Here is a 20,906-nt window from a genome sequence, read left to right on the forward strand (position 1 = left end):
TATGGTGGGGACCTTTTTTTGTATTTTTACTAAAAACGTTTTGGCTCAGCTATTTTACACACCTTATTTCAGAGGTGTTTTTTGATCACAGCAAAGTGGGCACGTTTGACTCTCTCTCTCAAACCTACATTTTTTTTTTTTTTTACTCTTTGAAAATAAATCGAACGTGGTTTAGTGGTTAGTATACCGGAATAAGCGGTAAAGAGTTTACGTATATACGCAATTTTAGTGACGCTTAAGTCTCACTATTTTATCAAAGAAAAGTAGCCCAGCAGTTGGCGGTAGGTGGTGTTGACTAACTTGCCACCTTCCCTCTAATTTATCAGTCCAAAATTATAGACATTTTTGCGCATATTTATAGCTCTTTATACAGCGACAGGCGGATATCCAAAACAATATAAAACTGTCAAATTACATTAGTATAATTTCGATGTTTTAGTAAAGAAAAAACAAAAGTTGTAAAAGACATGTAATGTGGTGTTAACTTAAACATGTGAGCAAATAATAATTTAAAACTGTATTAATTTTTACAAAAAGCCAGTAATGTAGCTTATAAATAATTCTGCGCAATATTTATTTTATTAGAACACAAGTCCTTTATTAATGCCTTGGAGACGTTATAATGTGACAGTCAATCCCACTATCCCTTGGTAAAAGAATAGCCCAAGAGTTGGTGGTGGGTGCTGAAGACTAGCTGCCTTCCCTCTAGTCTTACACTGCCCAATTAGGGACGGCTAGCGCAGATAGCCGTCGTGTAGCTTTGCGCGAAATTCAAAAACAAAGAAAAAACAAACCTTTATTTATTTCATTAGAACATAAATCCTTTATTTTCTGCCTAAACAATAATTTACAACATCAGCATTAGATTCGATATATTAAGGAAGTAGATTTGGTCAATCATTTGAAATATTTAGGTTTTCATTCTCATTTGTAAATGATGCACTGTGCTTAGCAAAATCATTTAAATCTGTTAGAATTAATCAATTAATTTTATGCAGGACAATGATCTAGCTAACATTATGAAACATGGCGTTCTAGTCGGTTGAAAACTGAAATCAATAATAATAAAGAATATTAATACTTTGTTCCCTCAGTGTAAGTTAACTTAATGTTCCTTGAATGATACTTCAACCATACGAGTACGAATAAATCACAACCTTATGGACATCATTTTTCCCTCTGAAAAACTTTTAACGATCTTTCAAGTACGAGAAACATTCCACCGTTTCAGGGACAACACGTCAACTGGAAAAAATAAAGATAAGTTATATTTATTACTACGTTGGTGATGTAAGTGAGTAAATGTTTTCTTTTCTACTGTTTTAGAAGAAACTTGGATTTCACATTGAAATGTTACGTGGTAAACGTCAATTTTCTGCTGTTTATCAGAATTTTGTTTTTACTCTTAAAATAGCGATTGAACATATTTGTCATTTTGTTTTAATTGTAAAATTGTGGTTGAAGTGAATTAAAATGGTTTTCAGCTCACTGATAACATACTACTGTATAAGCACATAGCACTTAACATTGTTCAGGTGGTTAACGAGCTCGACTCGTAATTTGAGGGTCGCGAGTTCGAATCCCCGTCGAACCCAACATGCTCGCCTTTTCAGCCGTGGGGGCGTTATAATGTGTCGGTCAATCCCATTATTCATTGGTAAAATAGTAGCCCAAGAGTTGGTGGGGGGTGATGACTGGCTACCTTCCCCCTAGTCTTAGACTGCTAGGGACGGCTAGCGCAGATAGTCCTACTGTAGCTTTGCGCGAAATTAAAAAACAAAATTATAACTTAAAAAAAACTTAAAAATATAACAATTTGTATCATTAAGTTACCCGTTTTTTTTTTTACATGATAATATATATCCAAAACAGAATACTTCAGATTATCCAATCTCTCATTGTTTGGTAACTTCAAATCGCAATAAACTATAACCCTTTGCCTCATTAAATTTTTTCTTTGTTTTCGAAGTTTTAAAATATCTCTTATCTTAAAATTAAGATGGCAGATATACATGTTGAAAACAGGAATTTATAAATAAGTATCTTAATACTAAATTAACAGTTTCAAGGACAGGCATCACATGAAAATATGTCTTACGATGACAGCAGTTAATCAATAACACCTACATCACCCCAGAACTTCGATTTATCTTTCTCTTCTGACACGGGTGGTCAGAAAGCTATTTAACTTGACGTATTTTTGCTAGGGGCGAAATTAGACACTGACTCATGAAAGGAAACATGTTACATGAAACAAATTCAAAAGTTTTATTTTATAAGTAAGTGACAACGTTGCTTTTGTTAGGCACATAATGGGCTATCTGTGCTCTGTCCACCACCAGTATCGAAAACCCTTTTTCTAACAATTTTCTTGTCAGTGGCTCATCGGTACGTGTGAGCTTAAAACACTAAAAATTGGGTTCTGATACCTGCGGCAGGCATAGCACAAACAGCTCATTGCATAGCTTTCTGTTTTACAAAAACAAACAAACAAACAATAAATATATTATGAAGTAACAAAACTAAATAATTATCATTAAAACTGCTATTTTAGATGAAAACCTTGAAATAAATAACTTACATTTTGAACACGAAAGTAAAATTATTTTCTGGTGTAGAGCTGAGTTAATAATAACTTACGTTTTCATTTGAATATTGTTCTCTCTAAATGTAACCTATACGCATTTATCTCAAACTTTGAATTCCATAATAAACAGCAAGAGTAGCATCCATCAAACGTTTCTTTCAAAAGCTAAGAACGTAGATTATTACGGTCAGAGTCTCACTTTAAATGGTCTTTATATCTCCTACGATTCATAGAATATTAATGAGAATGCTAAAGACATTATTTCGACAAAGAACTGTAAAACATCGAAAAATAAGATAAATGAATGACATAATTTTGCGTTTCTACCTTTTATATGGAGGCATGATTTATAATAATTTTTTCTACATATCTCACTGGGAGTTTAAACTAGCGGTTGTTCTAGATTTTTATATTTATAATACTAATACACTGCAACAAAATATAGTAAATACGATTATATTTCTACCAATAAAGTAGAGGAGCTTTAAAACTTTTTCAATTCTAAAACCTACTGTAATTTTTATAGTTACATTTTTTTTTTTTTTTTTTCATTTACGTATGGGGTCGATTTAACGACAAATATTAACTAGAATATTCTATAATAACAGCAAAATACTCCCAGGAATTTTACGAGGGTTTTTATGATAGAGATAATTAAACTGAGTGATTTCTTTAGTGTATAAATTATAGGGTTTTAAACAACTAAAAACTATAATATAGTTATTTCTTTTCAGCACGCGAGAACCTAATACCATATCACTTTCAAGTTCCTGATGACAATCCCAAGAATGTACTAAAGTTTCTATTTTCTGCTTGGAAATGAGCAACTTAGTTGGTAAATGAGAATAATATCAACTTATGGTAAACCGAAATATTTGTTTTTGTTTTGTGTTTCAACCGCGAAGAAGAATTCCAAGTACGGTTAATTTAAAATTGATCAAAAAGGTTTTATTAACTCTTTATTTGGTAGCTGATAACAAAAAATGTGATAATTCTGTATATAATATCTGTATATCTTTGATTAATATAACTTTGATTAAATAGGTTTTGAAAGTTCTTGTGCATATTGTATTTGTGGTGGGTGATGATGAATAGCTGCCTTCCATCTAGTCTTACACTGCTAAATTAGGGACGGCTAGCACAGATAGCTTTCCTGTAGCTTTGCGCAAAATTCAAAAGCAAAACAAAGATTATAAGAATAAATCTTCCTAGCTTATTATGGAGTTAAATTGGTTAAATTAACATTTAATAGCACAATACAATTTGCGTTTTTAATGTAATATCTACGAGTCCCTGTTTGCCTTTAATGTTTTTAGTAGTTATGGAAAAGCTTTTAAGACTGAAATAACGGTATTTGTGGAGCATAAGAGAAGGGCTTGACCTCACTTGCACTTCACTGTTATATCACGTAGCAACTTTGTCAATAAACACGTCAACAACTCTTGTAACATCCTTTTATTCATCCTCTCACAAGAATAAAAAGAGTTTTCAGTCATTGCGTTAAGAGCTTTGGCACAAATTTGACAATCACTAAACAAATCGAAGTGAGTGAAACTTGTCATTTACTACATAGCATTTCTTTTGGACAAAGAAATTTCTGGGTGAAAATTACAGGTCGAGGTAAGTGTGCAATACTGTACATTTAACAGCAGATTTAACTTTGCCTGCAAAACCCTTTTTTCTCCAGTACTTATATGTATCTCAGTAGTGCTTATTCTTAATAATAGAGCGCCCCCAAGTAACACAGCGGTGTTTCTACATTCGAATGTACAGAAAAAAATGAGAAACTGAATTGAGTGCAAGTTAGTGGAGCAAATGAAGTTGAAGAGGTCACACGCAGATTCGATGTTTACGGAGTAATTTGCAAGTTTTTGAGGGTAATTCAATATAGATTGCTCTATAAGGCGACAAATTACTCGTAGCCACCATACACTGTCATCCCTACCAATTACTCGTACCGCAAGTGAGCACTGGGCCACGGATAATCGGTTAGTTTATATAATGATTGAATTTTCCTTTACACAGCTAGGCTAACTGAACATAGATGTTTTAATAATAGATAATACTAATGCTACTAACCTAATTTTTATAGGTTTATGGTTTATGACAAGAGATAATTCTTTCATGTCAGCCTACTTTGTGACGTGTTAAGTTTGACGCTGTAGTTTCTTTTGTAAAAATCCACAATTCTGATGACGAAAACGATTTCACGTTCTTTCAGGTAATTCATCATAAACAAATTTAACTATCTTAAATACTTTATTTGTAAGCAACTTAATCCCTATCCTATCCAGCACTTATTAGGGGTAAGAATTAACACTATAATATTAAGTGTATAAAATATTTATTATATATTATTCGAAACTGCTCACTTCTTATACACAAACAGTGACTCCACAGTAAGTTGGAATGCTTAAAACATTTTGATACCCGTTTTGGGCAGATAGCCCAATGTGGCTTTCTGATAAGAAAACACATACACACATTCTACTGAATTAATCCTTTATATGATTCTGTTTGGTATTTTGTTTTACAAGCTTACTAAATGGTCTCTGTGTCAGTATATTGTAAGGATAGTCTTATTTTCTCTTCGTTTTTAGGATACCAGTTTTTCGTTACGTGATACATTGATAATAATATTTTTACTTTCTGTAACGTGTGCCATTTATATGGTGAATGTGCATTCTAGTAACATTATTTAAGAGCCTTGTAAAAGTTTGGTTTCAATTTCGCGCAAAGCTACACAACGGCTATCTACGCTAGCCGTTCCTAATTTAGCATTGTAAGACTAGAGGGAAGGCTGCTAGTCATTAACACCTATTGGACTACTCTTTTACTAATGAATAGCGTGATTGATCGTCACATTATAACACCCCCACGGCGGAAGGAGGAAGCATGTTTCGTGTGGTGGGGATTCAAACCCGTGACCCTCAGATTACGTGTTGAGTGATTTAACTTTTAGGCCATTTACTTTTCATTCTAACCATTTGTTTTCTAATTCACTATTAGAAGTCTTAATCACGTATACAGGTTATATATTTAACAGAATAAGCCTAACGCTGAAAAGACGTTATATGTATTATGCATGACCGTAGTTGACAAAGCATCTCTATTTCTCGAGGTAAAACCCCCAACTAAATAATAAAATTCAATAGCAGAAACATTTATCTCAGGAGAGATGACACGTAGTTCATCAAGTGCTCTTGTCATTCAAGTGTTTGAGCCAGGACTTGCTGCTCAACACACTCAGCATTTTCAGCTGTTAAGAATGTTAGTAATGTCTCACTTAATCTCGTTATTCCATTAAGAGTAGCAATTTGTCGGAGGATACTCAAGACTATTTGCTCCCTCTACCCCTAATCTTCAGTTTTAAAGCCTAGTTAAAGACTCTGACTTGACTGTTTAAGTCCACGTTTATAAATATCAATATCATGTTTTGGTTTGAAATAACGTTTGTAAAAGTATGTTACAGCAGCATAGATATAACAAGTATGCTTAGTTATTTAGTTTACTTGTCATGTTAAGCTTGTCTTTACCATCATTAGTGTCATAATTTCCAGTTTGGATTTTTATTTTCAACAATCCGAGATCGAAGAGACACCAACGTCTGTTTTTATACCTCACCCCCTTTTCATACAAGTATATTTGATTAGCTATGCTCATTTAATTCATGTTTATTTTTAGATTTTACTTCTTCTCTAGGTAGACAGCTTGCTGTAACCAGAAGTTAATACTAAATCTTCAATTGTTATAAATATATCATTGGCACATTTATCATTACATGACATTGTTAAACTTTGGAAAGTTGAAATAATAACAAAAACAAACTTAGAAGAATGAGTAGAATTTACCTTTCTGCAGGGTAAAAGCTGGGTAGCTTTTGTGGGAATATAACGCAGGTAGACTGGTAATCAAATTTCCATTTATATTCCATAATGCTGATGAACCATCTACACATCCAGCAAAGATGTAACCTGCCTGAGAAACAGATCTATTTATATATTTGCATTTGAGTTATAGCTTATATATCTGCCTGTCTGTATCTACATAAACAAACACAAGTCCACATTATAAGTATAATAAAAATGTTAATTTTTATGTTCTGAATTCAGCTTTAACCCATAATTGTGAATATCTATGCTGTCATTTCTTATTTAATTGTGTCAGGTTTCCTGTAACTGAAGCCATCTGGACAGTCAAAAAAGACTGTCTCAGGTTCATACCAAAAAAAAAAATGTTTGGCATAAATAAATAAATTATAGACCATACATGATTTCAATGATATAATTTTGTTTTTACTGCAAAGTTAAACAATAGGCTATCTCCAATCTGTCCATTCTGGGAAATCAAACCCCAAGCTTTAGCACTAAGTTTGTAAACTTACTGTTGAACGACTGAGAGAAGGTTTACATTATGGAACATTTAGTAGGAAGTAAAATAAAACAAATGTTACTGTAAGAACTTTAACATGGATTGAAATAATGACATTTATCAAGTAATGTGTTACACATGATAAGATAACTTTTAAGTAGATCAGTTACAGCTCTTTGTATTTGAATTAAATCATACATAATTACTTTATCTAAAATATTTTATAAATGGTTAGAAAGACAATCTTATCAATAAGATAAAACATTTTATACCAGTTATTCTACTTCAGTCAGTATATTTATTGTACATTCATATCAACTCCTGTCACATGCAGAAATGTAATTTACTTTTAGTAAACACTGTTTATTCATAAAACATTTCATGAAACTGAAATATATATATTGTATGTCTTACAAGATTCATATTATTATTAAATTAATGCAGTTTGAAAAGGTTGTGACTATAATTCCAATCTCAAAACTGCCTTAAAGACTTTTTAATACATAAAATTGGTATCTTAACAGAAACAACTATTTGCTCATATTAATAAGAAAACAAGTATTGGTTATGGGTAACTAAAGTTAATGCATCTTAGTGCTAATTTAAATAAATGGCATTTTCTACCTGTTTAACAATTTAAGCAACATGAGATAAACGACCAAGCTAAAGACCTCAAAGTTCAGGTAAAGTCATCCCAAATTTTGAACGTCAAATTGGAGAAAAGGAATGCAGTAAAATGTTTTGTCACCAGACTGATTGATGACTGAGATATAATGCTTTCATAGTTAGAGCTGTGGCATGCATTTTCAAACCTCTAACCATTAAATATGAAGCATGACATGCCAACCACTAGGCCATGCTTGGCCCAATCTTACTGAAATATACCACCAATATTGCCTTCTTCAGTTTTACTATATGATACAGAAAAAAATGTGACACTTGTATATATAAGTAATGTATTTCTTATATGAGATATTAGTAGCCAATGAAACATGGGTAATCATGTTTGAAAAACAGTAACAAGGAATATATACAAAATCAGCACCTCTTTCGTTACATAGACAATAGACGATTGAAGTCCATACAACACACAGGGTTCCTTTTCTGTTTTAATATCCCAAACTCTCACAGTAGCATCTGCACTTCCAGTAACCTATTGAGAGAAAATGTGTTATAGAGTGGAGAAACAAAACTAAAAACATATTTCACTAAATTAGACAGTTTAACAGTAAATGCTTCAAAACAGATACAACACGTTATAATCAATGGGTCAAACTGATTAGCAATAGTCCTAGCACTATCAATTCATGTTCTTTACTAATTTTCTGCTGGTAAATTTAAGAAACTTGCTTACTGAATTATAGTTAATAGTATAAATACACTATGGCACAATGGCTGAATGACAGATATACATTTTTGAGTTTACGAAACCAATGTAAGTTTCCTTTTCAGGAATAGTTCTTCAGTTTACAGAAAAATACGTTTATAATATGTACACGAATCTAAGCTAACGATTACAACTCAACTAACAAAGGATCATTATGCACACAAATAAATCCTACCTGACAATAACAACTTGACTGGCAGTGGGTCATAATGCACACAAGTGAATTCTACCTAAAAATCACAATTTGTCTAACAATGGGTCATAATGTGCACAAGTGAATCCAACCTAACAGCCACAACTCAAGAAACAATGGGTCACAATACATACAAGTGAATCCTATCTAGAAACTGTAACTCAACTGATAATAATTCTGATGATACATTTACTCATGCAAGTTAAAACATACTTATGCATCCATGCACGCACATATATATTACTTTTTTGTAGCTAATACTTCTCTCGTCCTGATGTAAGGTATAGAAAAAAACTAAATCTTCCTTTGAAATATTTACAAAAGTTTCTAAGTAAATACTTCAAGGGTTACTATTAAACAGAAGTAAAAACAGTTTAATGCCTTCAATACATTTGTCAATAAGCCACAAAAATAAAATTAAACAAAGGATTTATTGGAGAGGAGAGATACCAGTAGGGGATATATCAACAATGGTGATAGTTCCCAACTCTTGGAAGTAGCCAATCACAAAATGTCTTCAAGTTTTTTTAAGTGCACAAGTTAATATGTATTTTCATGGACAGTATGTAAATTTCAAGAATTTAATACATTTTTTGAAACAGTATTTAACAAGCATACATTTTTGAATCACACTGTTTTTCTAGAGCACTTTATCCAGTTAAAGTTATACTTTTACTACATCTCACACACACTTTTTTTTATATACAATGGATTTTGAAGAAAGGAAAATAAAGACTTCATGACTGCTTCTATTATACTGACTGTAAAACAAGATCCCAGCATAAGGTGCAGCTTACCAAAATTGTTAAATTTTAATGACTTAAAACATGAATTATTTCAATATTATCTGAATAAATTGTAAAAAGAGAACACATTCAAATAGGGAACCATAGATATATTTGGTACCAGGCCCACTAAGGAGTCTATCTCTTTAGTAACATGACTTGAAGTCTCAACCTGCAGATTATGAGCTGAGCACCCTAACCACCAGGCCATGCCAGGTCTAGGAGGCTTGAAGATAAAATCTGAAAAGAAGGGTGAATTAAAACATTAAATGCATATATATATATATCTCTAAGAATTCACCAAGTTTCTCAAATCATTTCCTCAAAGCAACATAATGGTACCAGAAATGGCTTATATGGCTCAGGCATCTTTCAAACAGTGACAAAGTATTTAGAAGAAAAAGAATTACATTACACGTCATCCTTTAGTTTTTATTAATAAAGATTTAATCAGTGTTTCTCAAACTAAGCAGTTTCTAGACGGAAACAAGGACTGAATTAGAATGATCACATTAATTATAAGCTTGTTAAGAAAACATTTGGAAGTTTAAAGAATGATAAAGCTCCTGGATACAGATAATGTTTCTTCAAGAGTTTTGAAAGAGATTAAGTCATGATCATGTGAGCCATTTGCTTTAAATTTTTGTAAATCCTTGAATATAAGATTTGAAGTTGGCTAATGTCACTACCCTTTTCAATGGAGGTAATAGAAATTGTTCCAGTAATTATTAATTATGAGTCTATTAGTCGTATGTCAGTGGTGATAAAAGATGTTTTGGAAAGTCACTTAAACTACTTAAAACTTTTGTTGAATACTCAGCACCTTAATAACTTGCCTTAATAACTTTTTAACACTATATGAAGAGGTTACTTTTTATGTAGGTAAGGGTAAGATGGTGTATCTGGATTTTCAGAACGTATTTGACAAAGTGCCACATAAAATGGTTGTTGAAAAATGTTATCTCAGTAGCTGTGGGGAATAGGTTAGCTCATTAGATAGAAAGCTGGCTAGACAGAGGAAAGCAAATAGTTGTTATAAATACAGCTAGGTCAAACCAGACTAATGTCACAAGTAGGGAACGTCAAGGCTTAGTGTTAGCACATTTGTTCTTTTTATTTACTTTAGTGACATAGATTAATAAATAATCTCTTGATATTTTAAATTTACTGACATTATTAAAGTTTTGGATGTTGTTGACTGTGAAAAGGATGCTGTTGCTTTACAAAAAAATTTGGATTAGTTAGTGAGCTGGGCAAAGAAATTGCACCTTGTTTCTAATTCTAAGAAATGCAATGTATTACATGTGGTGTATCACAAGCTGAAATTTAATTTCACATTAATGGTATTACAGAAGAAAAAGATCTCAGTGTCTTCCTTATTGATCATTAATTTTTTTAAGCCATCCAAACCATGTGCTGTTGCAAACGATAGAGAAAATAGGGTTTTAGACTGTATCTATACAAATCATAAATACATATATAAAAAGGTTATAATGTCATTCCATAGGTCACTGATTTGGCCACCTATAGAGGTCTTTACTTCAGTACGAATATTGAATAGTTGGAAAGGGCATCAGAGGAGAAGTACTACTTTCAGATATGAACACAGTTAATTTAAGTAAGTTTAAGGGAAAGCTTAAAATATATTTGAACAATAATGGCTAGCTTTGAGTTTAAATCTTTTTTAAGGTTTTAGTTTAATTTACGGATAAGACAGTCCAGATGTATCAAACATTTTCTCGTTGTCCTTTAATGTTATAATTAATATATAGAGAAAAAATATTTTCCATTCTATTCAAAGGTTGAAACGTGTTTGGTTGTTTATTTTTACATTTAAAAGTTCTTCACTTTTGCTACACATTTTTAGCATTATCACTTGTAAACAGTTGGTTATTAGTGATAACACACTTAACCAAATGTTTATAAGTAATAACACACATCAAAAAGATAAAAATTAACCAAATATTTATAAGTGATAATACACAGTAAAAAGATAACAATTAACCAAATGTTTATAAGTGATAATACACATGAAAAATATAACAATTAACCAACTGTTTATGTCATAATACATATCAAAAAGAGGCAAGTTTTAACTAGGTTATCCTATTTATAAAAGTATAAGCAATCTAAAGCAAAGCAAAAGAAACTTGTTCTGCACTTACCAAGAAATTATCTTTCAAACTGCAGGATGTGATACAATCTAAGCGGTAGTCATTTAAAGACTGTTCTAAAACAAGGTTTACAGATCCTCACCAACCACATCACCTTTTAAGAGAAGTATGGAAGATAGAGTATTCCATACCTCCTTATTACCATATGGTTAATGTGGCCATAACACCTGTTAGGTCAAGTTCACATATACAGGGAATCCTGATATCAATACACCAAAACTAATGTTAAATAGATTTTTAATTGCTTGGGATCAGAACAAAATTGAAAAAAATAAATTTCTGAAGACTTCTAAGTTTTCTAAGTTCATTATTATTCTTGTAACTTACATTATTTACGAATGTATTTTATTACAGATTTCAGAACTAAACTCTGTTTTTGATTAAAGTTATAACACTTGAAGCATTCCTCCGGCTGAACTTTGGAAACAAAAGTCTACCACAATAAACCAATGGATCTTGAGAAAATGAAATTTCGTATCCATGATGCTGTTGTATTCATCCCTACAACTGTGTTAGAAAATGTGCTCTGGGAATGTGAACACAAAATTAGATTGATTGTAACTAATGACGAGTGATGTGTAGAAGTTTATTAATAAAACAGAATAAAACTTACAATCATTTTGAAGACATTTTGTTTTGAATTTTGTTGTTATTTTAAATAATACAAATATTACAAATCAACTTTCCTTTTGGTATATGCATTTTTGGACACCCTGTATTTCCCATTACAATCAACCCTGGATTAACTATCACCAATGTGTAATTGGATAGTTTGTTTTTCACAAGGGCTATCTCCTCTAGCCATCCCTAATTTAGCAGTGGAAAACTACAGGGAAGGCCAGCTAGGCATCACCATCCACTGCCAACTCTAAGGCTACTTTTTCACCAATAAATAGTGTGACTGAAGTCACATTGTAACACATCCATTGCTGAAAGGGTGAGCAAATTTGGTGGGATGGGAATTCAAACTCACAACCCTCAGATTCCAAGTCAAGAACCCTAATCACTTAACCATGCTGGATTAGTCATTAAATGGTAATAATAACATTAATATATTTTAAAGCTGGTTATCTAGATGCTATAAATAACCATGGTGAAACCAAAGCATATACCTGTAAAAAATATTCACCTTTCTTTTCATGTTCAAAGGGAATGAAACACGTTTGTTTGTTTTTTAATTCAACACTTACAAACCTAGTACTGGATATTTAAACATATATATATATGTATGTATGTATGTATGGCACAGAGTAAGTTTTAATATTTGTTACAGGTTAATAAAAATAAATATGTAATTCTTTTTTCCCTTGTTCTGATGGCTTGATTAATTTATAAAATTCCACAAGCATTGGTTAGTATTAATTTAAAAAAAATATTTCTTCTTGCCTATACAGTAAGTAGTGGTTAATAAATTACAAACTAAAATAGAAGATAAAGAAATAATTTGATAGCATATGATAACATTACTGGTTGGATCACATTTTCAGTCTTAAAAGTTCTTGTGAATTTTATATGTGTATACTGACTAAAGGTAAACGTTTTAATGAATGTAAATTTTCTTTTCAAAATATAATTTAATTATGATATTCTAATAAAGGTTTGAGATCCAAGGTACAAATGAAATCCATCTGATAGTATCCAAAGACGTCTGATGGTACCATTCAATAAACATAACAATAAACAACAAGAGAGACTTTTACACGTGCTTTATTTATGTATAGTAATTTCTTAAGATTCACAGTTCTATCAAGATGGAAATGGATACAGGATCTGAGCACTAGAAAACCTACAGTAAGTTTCATTCACATGTACAAGATTAATAAAGAACAACAGTCAAGTTTAATTTCTCTCTAACAGTTTTAGTTTACTCTCAATACCTGAGACATTCCTGTATTAGTATAGGTTGTTTTAGTAATAAAAAAAATTATTATGCACAAATAAATATATACGAAACTATTCTTTCACTTGAATATATTGCACTAGCAGAACCACTTTAACTTATTCTTACATCTTCTCAAGTAAGAATATTCCTGTTGTTTTAAAACATGTACACAAAGAAAGTTATCTTGAACAAAAACATTATAAAATAAAATTCAAGAAAACAACAAAATCCCAGGTTTGAGGCTTGTTCCTAAGTTTGTAAACTTCACTTTAAAATCCTTTCTTTGATACCATCACTAGTCACTTCTCAGAGATCATACACAACTTTTTATGCAAATAATATTTATTTAACATTGACTTAGATAGAAAATAATCTTTTCTATCCATTCATGTTTAGCCTATGGTTTTATCTTGTTCCAAGGTAATATATACAAAAGTAGAAACCTCCATCACTTGCCACGTATGCTAAAGTTCAACCACAATGGCCATGAGAAGTGTGTTTTTTGACTAGTGAGAACCCCAGTATAACTGGCATGGGAAAAGGTATTCAATCTTTAATCTTGTTATGTGATACTGCCAGTGTATAAAAACAAAAATAATAAATATAAATATCATAAAAACAAAAGTTTCACTCATCAAATTAAGTGCAAATGAGAGAAAAAAAATGACATCTGTTCAATGCAGTGCTAAGAATGAAGTTATCACAAGTGCATTGGAGGAGTTATTGCACATGAAGGATGTGTTGTTTTCCTACTGCTGAAGGACTGTTTTTGCATGATGACATCATAAAGCAAAAGTGCAGTTCATATGAGTAAGTTCAAGTCTAGCGTCATGAAAACCTCATAGGAGATGCAAGAGAGGAACAATATTTGTGTGTGTGTGAAGACATGGATTACCATCTCATAAAAATCATTATTGAATCAATAATCCAGCTACTTTCTGAAACAGTATAAACACTGATAAAACTAACTATTGTAGTTATTCTACTAAAAAAAATACTTGAGTTTTTCTCGTACTTTCTGACCTCAAATTTAATAATCATAACAAAATAAACCATACTAACTTTTTGCCTTTACAACTGAACAAGCAAACAGTTCCATCCTGGTGGCCCACTAGTAGGTAGCTTCCAACCTGACTCAAACCAGTTATCATTCTTTTCATTTTCAGAGCTTTTATGTCTAGCATGTCCCAGCTATCTTCTAGCAAGACAACCTAATATAGTAAACACAATATTCATTCACATAATTTTAATATAGTTCTCTACCTATTACCTCAAAAAATGCTACAAAAGTGACATTCTAGAATTGTTGTAGAATTTGTAATTTAAAATAAGATAAGAATCAATAAAACAAAATTTGTACTTTGATTTTAAATCCAAAAACCTTAGAAAAAGCATTTTAAATTTTGAAACAAAATTGGTGTTCACTAAATGTCTGTAGTTAATATATTTCAACCAGCTATAATATACTTTTCACATTATACAGCCTTATTCAGTATCATGTATTACTCAGTTTATGGAAGGTTAAATCTTCAGCCAAGCAGGTTCAATGCTTATATTTACACAACAAAAACTGAATGAATTACATGTAGTTTTTGTCACTGGGCTTAAATGCTAAAATAATTTATAAGGGGAGGTATATAAAAAACTTGTTTACACTGTTGATCAACAAAATCAATATTTTTATTATTGGAACCTCACCTTTATCTGTCCAGTTTTGGATGCAACACATATTATACATAGAGCACCAATAAAAGGTGATTGGATTGATTTAAGGAAATATTGTTTCACATTGCTCCTTCTGTATGTATTAACATCGAAGGGTCGTGGTTTCGAATCCGCGCCACACCAAACACGCTCACTCTTTCTGCCGTGATATCTTTATAATGTAATGGTCAATCCCACTATTCGTTGGTAAAAGAATAACCCAAGAGTTGGCAGTGGGTGGTGATGATTAGTTACCTTCCCTTGAGTCTTACACTGCTAAATTAGGGGCGGCTAGCGCAAATAGCCGTTATGTAGCTTTGAGCAAAATGCATAAACAAAGAAACAATCTTATCAACGCTATAAGTGTAGTTACCAAACTGGCCTTCAATTGTGACTTAAGTCTTTTGAGATGCACGCTTAATTCTATTTGTGGCTGCACTTTTTTAACAGCTAAAATGTTGTTCATTTCATATCATGACTTTTTATCAACATACACTGCAGCAAGTAAAAAAGTTTGAGTGCTTGATGCAAGTGCTGTAGGCGCGAAGCCATGCTAGTGGGTCAGGGAGCATGCCTCCCAAGAACTGTTTTAATAAAAACATAAAAGAAAAGCCTGAATTATGCATTCTAAGACCACCTTTTTGGCAAATTTCAGAATGGCACACTGAGGTGTTTGTCTTATATTTTTAATCATAAATAAATATATAGGCCTATATATATAAATATAACTTAAAGTTATCAGGCTCAGCAAAGTAGGCCTACAGTCCTCTCATCAAAATATAAAATATAGAGTCACTCAGGAGAGTGCAAAATATATGTATAGTTTCTATAATCTGTATTCAAATATCATGGACAGTGCATGATGAGAATCTCTGGATTTCAATTATTAACTTCACAAATAAACAGTGGGTGGCACCGTGGCAGGCTGGCAGCACCATGGTACTGTGAATGTGACGTTGACAAACAGAAGTTGCGATAAACAGTCGTTCACTATGTCAAGCCTGGAAAAGCAAAAGACACTGCATGGGTTCTTTAAACCCATTTGTGAGGCTGAACCTGATCAATCTGCTGCAGCCGATCAGGTTGAATCAGAATTGTTAACTGAATTGTCAGAGTCATCACCGTGGCATTCTACCAGTGCTGCCACTACCACTGCAGATCCAGTCTGGGACATTGGAAATTACATTTCTGATGATGTCACCATTGGTAAACAGGTAAGTCGACTCCTCATTATATTAATTTTGTATTAAAAATCATGCAAACTCTCTTATGAGGTTTAGACTGATAATTCATTGCTGATAGTGATTGTAGGCCTACAGCCACAGGATGTTAGGCCTGCTCTGTGAAGTACAGCTCTAAGTCTTTCTCTTCGAGGTTATTGAACTCTCATAACAAACTTTCTTATGTGTGAAATAACGTAATTAGAACTATATCTTTCTGTCTCTTTATGATAAACGCTGAAACCAAAAAATGCCTCCTTGAGAATGCCTGGAAGCCAAAGAGTGATTATTTTTCCCCCAGTGTGGTCCAAGAAAGCTGCGTTTTGAGCATCGCTGGCTTTCACAGTGGAGATGGCTACTCTACAGTTAACATGCAAAGGGTGCTTTCTGCAAGTACTGCTGTCTTTTTGCTCCTGATGGTGCTGGTGTTGAAAGCCAGAAATTGGGACAACTAGAGAAATTTCTATACACAAACTGGAAGAAGGCTGTTGAAGACTTCAAAGCACATCAATTGAAACAGTATTAACAAGACAGCAAAGTAAAAGCTAACAATTTTCTACAGGTCGCAAATACAAGTTCATCTGTGCACTTGCAGCTTGATGCAACTTACAAGCAAGAAATTGAAGAGAACCGGCAATATTTATTGCTTATTTTTGATACTGTATTGCTGTGTGGGAGACAGGGTATAGCTTTAAGGGAAAAATATCATTCTGGTCCAATGTTTGTTGGTGAAACTGATGAGGAGCCCATCAATAATGATGGGACTTTTCGTGCAATTTTCCGCCTTAAGAGTACAAAGAGGAATGCTTTGTATCTGAGTCCTCAAATTCAAAATGAAATAATCGATGTCTGAATACTCATGTTCTGGATGCTTTGGTCAACAGGGTTAATGCTGCAAAGTGTTTCTGAATATTAGCTTGTGAAACAACAGCATTGAACAGTTTTCGCTGTGTGTTAGATATCTGCATGCCAATGACAACTCTATTGCAATGAAAGAAGATTTTTTACAATTTTTACCTGTTTATGATGTGACAGGCAGAAGCTTGGCTGATGTTATGATAACCAATGTGACAAAATATGGTTTTGACATGGCTTACCTGCGAGGACAAAGGTACGACGGTGCTGCCTCTATGAGTGGGAAATTCAATGGTGTCCAGAGACACATAACTGATAAATTCTCACTTGTACCCTGTGTACACTGCAGTGTCCATTCCCTAAACTTGGCAATTTCTTATGCTTGTAAAGAAGTTCCTGTGCGAAATTGCATGGTAGTAATTTCTAGCATTGAAAACTTTCTCAATACACCCAAACGAAAGCACGTTTTCGCTCTTTTGGTGGAGAAGAAAGCACCTGAATCGAAAAAAAAAAAGTTTGAAAGGTCTCTGCCCCACCCGGTGGGATGAGAGGCATGACTCAGTCATTGTCTTTCTAGAATTCACCCATGCAGTTGCAGATGCCCTTGAGACCATATCAGGTTGGCAAGACAGAGATTCTACCACGCAACCCAATCAATTGTTGTGTTCTATAACACAGCCACAATTCATCATCACTCTAATTACCATTGCTAAATTGTTTTCCTTTAGTTTACCTCTGTGCAAATTACTGCAGCAACAGAACATTGATTTAGGTGCTGCGATGCATCACGCAGAAATAGTGGAAGATTTAATCTGTTCACTCAGAAATAATACTGTGAATGAATTTCACAACATTTTCTGTGAGGCTCAAACTCTGTGTAGTGAGCTTTAAATTGACATAATAATGCTAAGCCAGGCTAAAAGACAGATGTACCGTGCTAACCCAGAAACCACTAGCCCTGAGGAGTACTTTCGTATTGACGTATTTGTATCATTTGTTGATCACTTTCTTTCACAAATATGTGGCCGTCCGTCCAGTCACAAAACTCTCCTTATAAACTTCATGTGTCTACTACCATCAGGATCTACCACAGAACGGTCAAAACCTACAGCACAACAATGTGACCATAATAAAGAGTTGGTCAATATATACAAGGCTGACATTAACAGCACTTTACTAGCTGCACTAGGTAATTGTTTGTTTGTTTTTGAATTTCCCACAAAGCTACTCGAGGGCTATCTGAGCTAGCCGTCCCTAATTTAGCAGTGTAAGACTAGAAGAAAGACAGCTAGTCATCACCACCCACCGCCAACTCTTGGTCTACTCTTTTACCAACGAATAGTGGGATTGACAGTGACATAATAACGCTCCCGCGGCAGAAAAAGCGAGCATGTTTGGCGCGACGGGGATGCGAACCAGCGACCCTCAGACTACGAGTCGCAGCCTTAACACGCTTGGCCATGTCAGGCCAGAATATGCACATAATACCCGGGGGTAAATCGAAACCCGGTCTCACGCGTGACAGGCGGGGATCCTCACCACTATATGCAGTAGGTGAATTTCGGGTTTGGTACAAATCACTTGCGAACAACAGATCAAAAAATATCATAGATGCATATGCAATGTGCAATGCAGAAATGTTCCCAGTAATTTCTAGATTGTTGAAAGTATTTGCCACGCTATCTGTGTCAACGAGCTCATTGGAGCGTTCGTTTTCATCTCTCAGAAGCCTCAAAACGTATTTTAGAAATACCACCAATGAAGATCGATTGAATGGCCTGGCCTCAGTACACATTTACTGTGATATTAAAGTTGAACCAAACTGTCTTGTGCATGTTCTGGCAAGAGCAAACAGGCGTTTGAGCCTTTTATAGATATTCGATTGTATTTTTCTAGTTCTGACAAAACTTGCTGTATTAAAAGAGTGTTCAATCAGAAATTATCTGCCATGCAATCATGGATCTTTATGAAACTTCACAGGTGGCAATTGATCTTGTCTAAAAAGTTTGGTTCTCTGGGGGGTTACCCCCCTTGGCTACACCCCTGGACCAACAACATAAAAAAAAAAACTAAAAAACTACCATACTTTTCAAGACGGTTAGACTGACCAACTACATCAAATAAACTAAAAACATTACCATACTTTCCAAGATGGGTATACTGGCCAACTACATCAAATAAACTAAAACATTACCATACTTTTCAAGATTGGTAGACTGACCAACTACATCAAATAAACTAAAACATTACCATACTTTCCAAGATTGGTAGACTGACCAACTACATCAAATAAACTAAAACATTACCATACTTTCCAAGATGGGTAGACTGACAATCTACATCAAATAAACTAAAACATTACCATACTTTTCAAGATTGGTAGACTGGCCAAAACTAAAACATTACCATACTAGACTGACCAACTAAAAAATAAACTAAAACATTACCATACTTTCCAAGATTGGTAGACTGACCAACTACATCAAATAATCTAAAACATTTCCATACTTTTCTGACCAACTACATCAAATAAACTAAAACATTTCCATACTTTTCACACACAATAAAAGCTCTTCTTCTCTCTCCACTATGGATAAACTGTCCGATATGGTGAAACAAGAATCGTAATACATCAGCTCCATCACTTTTAACATGTTGAAAATTAAACCAAATACATTAATTACGTGTATATAGTCTATATATATATATATTAATGGCCATTAAACTTGATAGATAATTAATGTTAGGGTAAAAAAAAATTCTTCATGAGCGATGGTAATTGCCTTAGTGTAATAATTAATTCTAAACTCATTTTGTTGTTTGACGGTATTCATTTCTTCGGTTTCCTCTTCAAATACGTGTTCGTATCTCGGTCACACCGAAAATGCTCGCCTTTTCAACAGTGAAGGCGTTATAAAGTTAGGTCAATCACATTATTCGTTGGTTAAAGGAAAGCTTAAGAGTTGGCTGTTAGTGGTGATGACTAACTGCTTGCCCTTTTGTCTTACACTGCTAAATAAGGGACGGCTAGCGGAGATAGCTCTTGTGTAGCTTTGCGCGAAGCTGTAAACAAACTAAATCTCTACAAATGAAAGGTCGGACGTGGCCAAGTGTGACTGACAGATAGAGGTTGTTTGCTCACCATTTAAAATAATAATATTAAACTCAACTATGCAGAGATTTCTTTCTCTTCAGTAATCTCTCAGTAGTTATGTGTCCATCTTCCTGTTTATATTCAAACTATAAATTTTACTGTCTCAGTAATTTATAAAATAAACAAAAATACTTTCGTTCAGTCTTCAAGTCGATCTGTGCGTAATTCAAAAACTTTAAACTAACGGTGGCGCTTCGTTCGCGTTTTTTTCTTGAAGAACTTGTTATTTAAGCATTTCAGTAAACCACATGTAATTATCAACCTTGGTTTAATTCGTTCAATAACCTTATTAGGACCAGTACTACTTCTTTGATAGCAGTTGTCAAACTAAATATAGCTGATAGTGAAATTCGAGCTCAGACATTCATGCGTTATTAGAGAGGCAGTGAGCCACACTATTTAGTACTGAGACCTCGACATGAAGAATATATATCATATATTTTTGTATAAGATCTGATTTGTTGAAAGTAAACTGATTTCGCTGTGGCATAACAAGTTGTCCATTTCTTTGGCACACAAAACCACTTCTCTTCTCTAATAATAGGGTAGACATTACCATACTTTCTAGGATGGGTAGACTAACCAACTAGATAT

The 20,906-nt window shown here is 33.3% G+C and overlaps 1 protein-coding gene and 3 long non-coding RNA genes across 8 annotated transcripts in view; 2 read left to right on the forward strand and 2 right to left on the reverse strand.

Moving 5' to 3' along the window:
• Window positions 1-20,906, forward strand: part of LOC143238277 (uncharacterized) — a 341,463-nt gene that overhangs the window by 138,537 nt on the left and 182,020 nt on the right. The gene's annotated exons all lie outside the window — the stretch shown is intronic.
• The window catches only part of LOC143238278 (uncharacterized), a 312,759-nt gene that overhangs the window by 52,519 nt on the left and 239,334 nt on the right, over window positions 1-20,906 (reverse strand). The window lies entirely within an intron of this gene.
• LOC143238280 (uncharacterized) lies at window positions 1,111-14,581 on the reverse strand. Its single transcript, XR_013020496.1, has 4 exons — window positions 14,442-14,581; window positions 8,004-8,111; window positions 6,439-6,565; window positions 1,111-1,245 (listed from the first exon to the last, which is right to left on the reverse strand). It is a non-coding gene; the product is annotated as an uncharacterized LOC143238280 (long non-coding RNA).
• LOC143238279 (uncharacterized) lies at window positions 4,308-12,126 on the forward strand. Its single transcript, XR_013020495.1, has 3 exons — window positions 4,308-4,575; window positions 10,831-10,941; window positions 11,852-12,126. It is a non-coding gene; the product is annotated as an uncharacterized LOC143238279 (long non-coding RNA).

This window comes from Tachypleus tridentatus, chromosome 13 (assembly GCF_004210375.1).
Source record: "Tachypleus tridentatus isolate NWPU-2018 chromosome 13, ASM421037v1, whole genome shotgun sequence".
NCBI lineage: Eukaryota > Metazoa > Arthropoda > Merostomata > Xiphosura > Limulidae > Tachypleus > Tachypleus tridentatus.